Genomic DNA, 11,298 nt, shown 5'->3' on the forward strand with positions numbered 1-11,298 from the left:
TCCAGTGAGTTGTGATTGGCCGAATACCTCAAGTGTGTGATGGAAATGTTATGCCCCTACCATACTGTGATGCCCTGTCCGGCTGGAGCGATGAGACAAAAACATTAAAACTCATTATAAACGAGGCATTTGTTGCATCCAGTGGGGACATAATTATGGATTATAATGACTTATACTGTCTTTTTACGCGTTGCATCGCGCCGCGTAAACACAAAACCATGTCTGCATTTGGGATCGGAGAAATGACAAACCACAAGCATTACTCTACACTGCTCAAAACTCGCGTTTGAATCGTCAGTGGCAAATTCTTTATTGAATCAACGTTCGTATTTCGGGAAGAAGGAGGCAGGAACCGGCGAACATTCAAACAAAACTTTAATAATAAAATAAACACAAAATAGCACGACAGCCCCTCGCGGACGACTGTCGTGCACAAACATAACCAAAACACAAAGTAAAATCCAGGCCTGGTCCTCTCTCGTCTTTCACCGTCGTAGCTCCTCCTTTTATCCTTCCAGAGCTCCTCCATGGGACTCGAGACCGGTGAGTGGTGCAGGTGTCGCTCATTATCAATTACTCCACCGGCCTTGCTCCGTTCCCATGGCTCTCGGCCCCATCTCCACTCGTCACATTTATATATTAAAAAACGTACTTACAGTCTGTGAGTCAGAACAGCCGGCATTGTAGTCTGTTCTGGAACAGTGTTGTAAATACAACTTAACCACAGATTTCTAGTCATGTCCTCTTTTGGAAGGCCAAACAAAGTAGTTTTGCTTTCACAACGAAACACACAGCGTCTTCACGACATGGCGGCAGCAACAATACTACAGCAAGAATAAAAGTTACGCCTTCTTTCTTTGCGTGAACATTTGGGTGGTGTTATGCAAATCTTCCCACATCGTGACTTAGACATGTGGGTGCGTGTTAGAATGAGCTGTTTTAGGTAGGCGTGGTTGACTCTTAACTTTTATAAAGAATATATTTTTGGATTTTAGACTTTAGTCTTTGCAACTTTATAGATCTTCTTTATGCAACAAGAGCTTGTAACACTTCAAAGAGAAAGGAAAAATTGAAATCGCATCACATGACCCCTTTAATATATATTGCTGCTGCCACACAGATCTAAAATAAACATGCGATTTATTTCCCAGCTGTTTACCTTCACAGACATAACCGACTGTTTTTGTAACTCGTGTGTTTTTAACGTAAAGTTTAAACTTAGTTTAGTACTCACATGCTGTGACAGCCGCTTTCTGCACATGTGCTTCGGATGTGTGATCTCAGAAAACCGTATGTCAGAAGTTTAAACTTATATGGTTTAATACGGTGACGCATTGCTGCCACACACATATTTTTTTTCCACTCAATTATGTCGTAATAACGAGATGTTATGTCATTAAAATGACATATTTTCTCGTAATAACAGATGTTTTCTCGTTAAAACGACATCTTTTCTCATTAAAACAACATATTTGTTCTTGTAATAACGACATCTTATGTCATAAAAACGACGTTTTCCTGTTATTATAGATAGGCTATATGGTACATTATGTGAGCGAGCTAAGCGACTGTCTGTGCTGCTGTCGCCATAGTGTGACATAAACGAGGATCTGCACGCTGCTGAAATTATTGAAATACACTGTTTTAAATGTATTTTAATGTAATGGTTTTAATTGTAGCGGCATGTTTATTAGGATTAATCTCCAATCTGTCTACAATATAGTGCTATCCAATAACTGCACTCAGACCCATGACTCCTTTAGGCTATGATCAGATCAAAACTGTTATTTTTGAATAATCGACTCTGGGCTTAATATTTCTTTATTTGAATGACTGAAGTTTGATTTAACAACAAATCGAAATAGGAACAAAAAGAAATAAAGAGATTTTCTAATAGGCTAATAATAATAATAATAATAATAGCCTAATAATAATAATAATAGCTAACTCAAAAACTTGCGTACACGAGCTGAGACCAGACGTGAGATTTGATCGTAGCCACCGCTCACGTCCATATTGATAAATTCCAAATTTTGCGTTAAAACGACCGTACGCTCAATTTTCTGTCGTACGTTCGTTTCGTAAATGAGGCCCAATGTGTTTCTGTTTGTGAGTAGGAGTAGCATATTCAGTGTTATTTAGAAAAGTTGCACTCTGGATTGTGTTTGTAAAGAGCATTTTACACAGTAAAATAGTAAAAGTGTAAAAAGTTTTAGTTTGGGGGTAGTATGATTTTGCATGTTTTTAAAAGAAATCTCTTATGCGTACCAAGGCTGCATTTATTTAATGAAAAACTGTTTTAAGTATTCTAAGTGGATTTGTGTAATGTAACTTTTAGTCTGGTGTTTATTTACCTGCTGTGATATAGTGTAGATATCTGGGTGACTCAGTTATTGATTTTATTGCACTTGTACGCTATTAATCCTTCAATTAACACCACTAAGTTCACTAAGTTCAGCATCACATGCATGACTCATGAGTTCTCTAACAAGAACCCTGTAGCGGTCAATGCTTAATTTACCAGCATGTCATACTAAATTATTTTCAACATAAAAAAAGTACAAAAAACAAATCTACGCCTATGATGTGAGGTAGAAAAAAAGAGAGATGAGATGAGAGGAGCAAGAAGAACAGCAAAGAACATCTAACAAGATGTTCCTAACTTAATCTACCTTATTTTAGGTTGGAAATTATTCTTCTCAGCTTTTTTACTTTACATTTATATACCGGAGAACAAAAGGAAATTGCATGGAAACAGATGGATCAAAGTCAAAAAAATTTCCAAAGATAGTAAACCTTTAGATTCATCTCAAAATCCTCTTACAATGAGTTTAATCTCTGTTTGAGCATATGTTAAATGCAGAGCAGTGAATACAGATTAAGTTCAGCAGGATTAATTGTTTGGTTATTATTGAGGTATTCAACTGAAATCATTGTGCTTCCATTTCACCTCTCTCTATTTATTTTTTTCTCTTTGCACAGTGACACAGGGTAGTTGTAAGGAACATACATATTCAGCATTGGGGGAAACAAAAAGCAGTATACAGCCAATACTGTTAAATACAGCATAATCGAGTTGAACTTTCCTGGAAAGTGTTATCAGCAAGGAGTAATATAAGCATTTTGTTCATCAGTTTGCAACAAAGTTGTATGAGTTCAGGTGCAGGTCTTTGTCCATGTCAGGATGATTAAGCATTGGTGAAGGTATATAATGATAGGGCTGTTTTCAGACCAGAGCAGGTTTCATCCATCTCTTTTGTTCGTTTCTCTTGGGGTAAAGCTAGCAGATATCTTTTGAGAGTATTGTTAAAAGGTTTAACGATCTTGGAGAGCTCAGAAACATTGTATCATTATAATTTAGGAAACCTATAATAGAGCAGAAACTTGTTTCAGAGGACGACTCTGGCTTTCTATATGGGCACCAATGTTTTGCCCAAAGGAAGTGATTTAAGTCTAAACAACCTGGTCTTGTTTGGTCTTAATAGGGCACATTTTTCTCAGTGCAGACAGAACCTCATAAAGGGTATGGGTGTAATATTGACTCTTATTTGAAGTGGCAGTAAAAATGTGGAAGGAAGCATGGAGCACCGAGAGCTGAGCTGGGTTATAGTCTAGAGGGCATTGGCTACCATGGAAAACAGTGGAAGAATAACAATTACTGTGTGACCGTTTGAATTTGTATTACTTGCAGAGACTATCAAGAGATGCTCTACTCTATTCTTCTAAACCTTGACACAAGCTGGTTAAAAGTCGTTGCAAAAAGGCCTCAGAAAAGTGAAGTTATTTCTGAGAAAAGCCCTAATATCCTTTGTGTTTTATTATTCTATCTAAAGCAATCAAGATGTTTTAAAGGTGACATATCATGAAAATATGAATTTTCCAGGTTTTAAGTGCTATAATCAGGTTATAATCAGTATAATCAGTAACTTTGTTTTGGTAAGCCTTTTTCTGCAAGCGCCTGAGAAAACGAGCGCATCTGATTTCGCTCCCTTGGTGACATGGCAAGGGATCTCATTATATTATTACCGCCCCTTAATCTGTAAGTTTACACCCACGGCGCCTTATTGTGTTTTCGCAAACGACAACGGTGTATTAGTTCTAATGCCATGGTGAAAGTTTGAGCAAAACATGCTAACTGTTCTGTCATTGGCTGCACAGACGAGCACAGAACACTATTTAGAGTCCCAGCCTCAGAGGAGACAGCAGAGCAGAGGATTTATTGATTTATTTAAAGGGGTCATATGATGTTGCTAAAAATTTTGTGTGTATTTGGTGTAATGAAATGTGTTTATGCGGTTTAAGGTTCAAAAAAGACATTATGCCCCGCTTTTCTGAAACGTACCAATTTTTACAAAGCTCATCGGTCTGAAAAGCGAGGTGTGCTCTGGTTGGCCAGCTATCCAGTGAGTTGTGATTGGCCGAATACCTCAAGTGTGTGATGGAAATGTTATGCCCCTACCATACTGTGATGCCCTGTCCGGCTGGAGCGATGAGACAAAAACATTAAAACTCATTATAAACGAGGCATTTGTTGCATCCAGTGGGGACATAATTATGGATTATAATGACTTATACTGTCTTTTTACGCGTTGCATCGCGCCGCGTAAACACAAAACCATGTCTGCATTTGGGATCGGAGAAATGACAAACCACAAGCATTACTCTACACTGCTCAAAACTCGCGTTTGAATCGTCAGTGGCAAATTCTTTATTGAATCAACGTTCGTATTTCGGGAAGAAGGAGGCAGGAACCGGCGAACATTCAAACAAAACTTTAATAATAAAATAAACACAAAATAGCACGACAGCCCCTCGCGGACGACTGTCGTGCACAAACATAACCAAAACACAAAGTAAAATCCAGGCCTGGTCCTCTCTCGTCTTTCACCGTCGTAGCTCCTCCTTTTATCCTTCCAGAGCTCCTCCATGGGACTCGAGACCGGTGAGTGGTGCAGGTGTCGCTCATTATCAATTACTCCACCGGCCTTGCTCCGTTCCCATGGCTCTCGGCCCCATCTCCACTTGTCACATTTATATATTAAAAAACGTACTTACAGTCTGTGAGTCAGAACAGCCGGCATTGTAGTCTGTTCTGGAACAGTGTTGTAAATACAACTTAACCACAGATTTCTAGTCATGTCCTCTTTTGGAAGGCCAAACAAAGTAGTTTTGCTTTCACAACGAAACACACAGCGTCTTCACGACATGGCGGCAGCAACAATACTACAGCAAGAATAAAAGTTACGCCTTCTTTCTTTGCGTGAACATTTGGGTGGTGTTATGCAAATCTTCCCACATCGTGACTTAGACATGTGGGTGCGTGTTAGAATGAGCTGTTTTAGGTAGGCGTGGTTGACTCTTAACTTTTATAAAGAATATATTTTTGGATTTTAGACTTTAGTCTTTGCAACTTTATAGATCTTCTTTATGCAACAAGAGCTTGTAACACTTCAAAGAGAAAGGAAAAATTGAAATCGCATCACATGACCCCTTTAATTTATATTGCTGCTGCCACACAGATCTAAAATAAACATGCGATTTATTTCCCAGCTGTTTACCTTCACAGACATAACCGACTGTTTTTGTAACTCGTGTGTTTTTAACGTAAAGTTTAAACTTAGTTTAGTACTCACATGCTGTGACAGCCGCTTTCTGCACATGTGCTTCGGATGTGTGATCTCAGAAAACCGTATGTCAGAAGTTTAAACTTATATGGTTTAATACGGTGACGCATTGCTGCCACACACATATTTTTTTTCCACTCAATTATGTCGTAATAACGAGATGTTATGTCATTAAAATGACATATTTTCTCGTAATAACAGATGTTTTCTCGTTAAAACGACATCTTTTCTCATTAAAACAACATATTTGTTCTTGTAATAACGACATCTTATGTCATAAAAACGACGTTTTCCTGTTATTATAGATAGGCTATATGGTACATTATGTGAGCGAGCTAAGCGACTGTCTGTGCTGCTGTCGCCATAGTGTGACATAAACGAGGATCTGCACGCTGCTGAAATTATTGAAATACACTGTTTTAAATGTATTTTAATGTAATGGTTTTAATTGTAGCGGCATGTTTATTAGGATTAATCTCCAATCTGTCTACAATATAGTGCTATCCAATAACTGCACTCAGACCCATGACTCCTTTAGGCTATGATCAGATCAAAACTGTTATTTTTGAATAATCGACTCTGGGCTTAATATTTCTTTATTTGAATGACTGAAGTTTGATTTAACAACAAATCGAAATAGGAACAAAAAGAAATAAAGAGATTTTCTAATAGGCTAATAATAATAATAATAATAATAGCCTAATAATAATAATAATACTAGCCTAATAATAATAATAATAATAATAATAGCCTAATAATAATAATAATAATAAGAATTATTATTATTATTTCGTTCTGTTTGAAAACGAGCAAACTAAAGTTAAGCTAGATTTTTTGTTGGCCTATATTTGTTCGTGGGTAAACAAATAAGCTTATGCTTTAATATTTGTTTCACATGCTGGGCAGCTTTGATACTTTAGTCTGATTATATATTAATTATGTATTAGTGATTATATATTATTAAAGGATATCTTTAACTGAATCAAGCTGCGCATCGCATCACGTTCTTCTTATGGGAATACAGATGAGCTCAGACGGGAAAGACTGTACAGTACCTCTTGTTGGATTTAGGCTATACGAATTAAATAAACACAAATTTGTTTTCGATTGTTTTATTTAAGTAGACCTTTAGACATAACAAGGTGCGCCAGAAAGCGCACCCTGTTATTTTACAAAAGCGATTTGTAACGTTTTGTTGTTATTGTGGAAGTATAGAAAATAAAACAGACATTTCTTTCCTCTGTTATCGTGTAGCCTAAGGGATCGCGCTGGCGCCGCCGAACCAAGAAGAGCAGTGTTGTGCTTCATATGAGATGTATATCTGCAAGAAATATAGCCTATACAACAGCCAGACAGTTTGAAGAAACGTTTATATTAATTATGTATTAGTGATTATATATTATTAAAGGATATCTTTAACTGAATCAAGCTGCGCATCGCATCACGTTCTTCTTATGGGAATACAGATGAGCTCAGACGGGAAAGACTGTACAGTACCTCTTGTTGGATTTAGGCTATACGAATTAAATAAACACAAATTTGTTTTCGATTGTTTTATTTAAGTAGACCTTTAGACATAACAAGGTGCGCCAGAAAGCGCACCCTGTTATTTTACAAAAGCGATTTGTAACGTTTTGTTGTTATTGTGGAAGTATAGAAAATAAAACAGACATTTCTTTCCTCTGTTATCGTGTAGCCTAAGGGATCGCGCTGGCGCCGCCGAACCAAGAAGAGCAGTGTTGTGCTTCATATGTATATTTGCAAGAAATATAGCCTATACAACAGCCAGACAGTTTGAAGAAACGTTATTGTGACTAATTCGCAGAGCGGTATATGAGATGAACTCTTATTCTGTGTGATGGGATAGGCAGTAAAGATGAGAAAAAGTGGCGTTTTTAGGGCCGCCCACGCACAAATAGCAAGCTCATTTTTTAACCCACGAACAAAAAATGCCAAAGAGAATGAAATAATAATAATAATAATAGTTATTATTATTATTATTATTATTATTATTAGCCTAGTAGAAAATCTCTTTATTTCTTCTTTTTTTTTCCGTATTTCGATTTGTTGTTAAATCAAACTTCAGTCATTCAAATAAAGAAATATTAAGCCCAGAGTCGATTATTCAAAAATAACAGTTTTGATCTGATCATAGCCTAAAGGAGTCATGGGTCTGAGTGCAGTTATTGGATAGCACTATATTGTAGACAGATTGGAGATTAATCCTAATAAACATGCCGCTACAATTAAAACCATTACATTAAAATAAATTTAAAACAGTGTATTTCAATAATTTCAGCAGTGTGCAGATCCTCGTTTATGTCAGACTGTGGCGACAGCAGCACGGACAGTCGCTTAGCTCGCTCACATAATGTACCATATATCTATAATAACGGGAAAACATGTCGTTATTACAAGAAAAAAGATGTTGTTTTAACGAGAAAAGATGTCGTTTTAATGAGAAAACCTAGTTATTACGAGAAAAGATGTCGTTTTAACTAGAAAATATGTCGTTTTAATTAGAAAACATGTCGTTATTACGAGAAAAGATGTTTTAACGAGAAAATATGTCGTTAAAACTACATAACATCTCGTTATTACGACATAATTGAGTGGAAAAAATATGTGTGTGGCAGCAATGCGTCACAGTAGTTAATAAAGCATGATTTCAGCGCGATAAACATGGTAATCAGAACCAAAACAGATGTTTTAGCCGGTACGAGCTGTAATGGCGCAGCTGGTAAAAGGGGGCGGGGAGCAGCAGCTAATTTGCATTTAAAGAGACAGGCCCGAAAAACAGCGTGTTTCTGCTTCCACTCAAAATTATATTTTTGAAGTATTTTGAGCTGAAATTTCACAGACACATTCTGGGGACACCAGAGACTTATATTACATATAGTAAAAAGTGGCATAATATGTCTCCTTTAATGTTACAAAAAATATATTTCATAGAAATGCTTTTATTTTCTATTTCTATTCTGTTTTCAACATTAAATATTTTTATAAACATTTTAAAAAATCTTACTGAGCCCAAACTTTTGAACTGTAGTGTCTGCAGCATTTATGATCTAAAAGATACATTGGTCATCATTGCATGGGCCACCTAATCCACCATCCTTTCTTTCTTCTGATCAGGTGTTTTGTGTTTTATACACATTAGCAAGACTGAAATATGATGTCTGCTTCTTTAGAGTGCAGTGAATCCTCTTAATGGTGAAGAAGAGTGACTTCAAAAGCAGGAGAAAGATGAAACTGAACATGTCAACACGTCTTTAGGATGGAAAACAGACATCATTCTTCATGAAAGACTGTAGAGTCAAGCTGACATCTCAGTGGCTACGGTGAGAGATAGATAAGCGGTAATGCTTTGTGCGGTATGTATCACATGTTAAAGGAATAGCTCACCCGAAAAAAAAAATAATAATTTCCTTACCCTCAATTAATTCCAAACCTGTGACTTGCTTTCTTCTGTAAAGATATTTTGAAAAATTACCCAATTAACTTTCATTTTATGTACAAAAACACTTTCTTTTACAGTTTTGCAATGACATGAGGGTGAGTAAATAATTAGAATAAATTTTGAATGTAATTTGCGTTCTGCCCGTGTAGACCAAGACCTTTAGACTGTGTACAATACTTAAGGGCTGTCGCTTACCACAAAGGTGATGTTGAGTTCATTGGCTTGTTAAACTTAAGGTGGCTTCTGATGGATGATATTTATTCCAGCCACTGATATCGAAGCCATTAAGCCTCATAGACCCTTTCATTTGCCTTAATGGAATTGCTTGCTAATTACGGCCAAGTAGCGAGGTGCTGCAGCCATGTGAGAGACCGCTATAGATCTCCAGATAAGTCTGAGATAAAGAAGTGATGTCGCAACAACTGGGTCTGGTGGCGGTGGAGGGGTGTTGTTGGTACAGACTGAAAGAGCTTAAATTTTTGTGACACATCCGAATTTCCTCAGGGAGAGGGAGGAGTGGGGACTGAACAGGTTAGAGCCCTTATTTCCACAGGATGTGCTGCCACTATCTATCGAGTAAGCTGAATATGGCTTCCAGGGCACAATTTAATTGCACAGACCTCAATTAAACTGCACAGACCTGAGAGAATGGAAAGAGACAGAGTGAGAGAGAGGCAGGAATGGGGCGAGCATGCTGTTAAGAGTGCACTAAAGTGCCATAACAGGGTTGGTGAGAGGATCCATTAGAATTCTTCTATCCATGTAGTTCTGCTCTCATGTCAGCTGCACTGTACTTTTACACTGCACACCATTGTTCTTGTGTTGAATCTTCTCTCTAATTGAATGTGATTTTCGCCTCAAAATTTCCACCTGAGTTTTGTGCCCTTTGTGGGAGAGATTCGACGAGATGACTCTGCGTTAAATGAGAAAATGAGGGAGAAAGTTAAGCATGCGAATCCCACATAGTGAGTAGGGATGGGTATTGACACAGATTTCACAACTCGATCCACAAGTTTGGTTTTTGATTAATATGGTTTTATATCAGTAACGGTTTATACATTTATCTCAGGGAAAAACAGCTAATGCTGTAAACTATACAGGGAACCCTGTCATGTGGTACATTAGTATTAATGGTTAAAATGTACAACTAATTTGTATACAGACATTTAAATTGTTTTTGTAATAACTTTTTAGTGGCATCTACTCTAATTCATTTTTGGAAATATGATTATTTAAATGGTGGCTTTTCATAACACATTAAATATTGAAGAACAGGGTAAGTAGAAATACAAAGTGCTGTCATGAAACTCTAGATGGGACAAGCGATAGGTTCTAACTGAGCTGATATCATCACATCATTCTTAACATGGTGCAGCTGACTGGTTTCTTTTCGCATCAGCATCAAATGAGATTGCTGCTCAACATTAAAATATTCTCTCTTCTCCACCTGTAGCTGGTGTGTGGTGAGCACACTTGCGCCGTTGTACTGTGGCTGCTATCCATCATCATCCATGCTGCACACTGGTGGTGGTTGAGGAGAGACCCCCCTCCTATATGATTGTAAAGCGCTTCGGGTGTACAGCAATACACAATAAAGCACTAGCCTATATAAATTCATTCATTCATTCATTCATCTGTATAGATCTGCTGTGGGGCAATTTTATGCATGTTGTATACAGGGGTTATTTTACATGTAATATGTGCAGCATGTTTGTGGATGTATTGGCAGTAGCAAGTCTCAAAACTTGCTCTGCAACAGCAGCAGCCTAGCAGCCTATCTATTCTGCCAAGATCAAACACCTTAACATTGCCATGTATATTACCATGCTAAACTCTCAGAGAGTTGTCATGACAGAAATACAATTAATATGTATTATAGTGTCTGTATCAAGCTAGTGTTATATTTTCTTGTTGACTAACGAGCTATGGTGATTGAATGGCCTTTCTAAGATACATGTAATGATACACGGCATTGTTTACAAGCTACATTATTGGCGTCATTATACATTTTACGTTTAAGTTGTAGTACAGGTGCATCTCAATAAATTAGAATGTTGTGGAAAAGTTCATTTATTTCAGTAATTCAACTCAAATTGTGAAACTCGTGTATTAAATAAATTAAATGCACACAGACTGAAGTAGTTTAAGTCTTTGGTTATTTTAATTGTGATGATTTTGGCTCACATTTAACAAAAACCCACCAATTCACTATCT

The sequence above is a fragment of the Sinocyclocheilus grahami genome, unplaced genomic scaffold (genome assembly GCF_001515645.1).
Source record: "Sinocyclocheilus grahami isolate Dianchi unplaced genomic scaffold, SAMN03320097.WGS_v1.1 scaffold539.1, whole genome shotgun sequence".
NCBI classification, from domain to species: domain Eukaryota; kingdom Metazoa; phylum Chordata; class Actinopteri; order Cypriniformes; family Cyprinidae; genus Sinocyclocheilus; species Sinocyclocheilus grahami.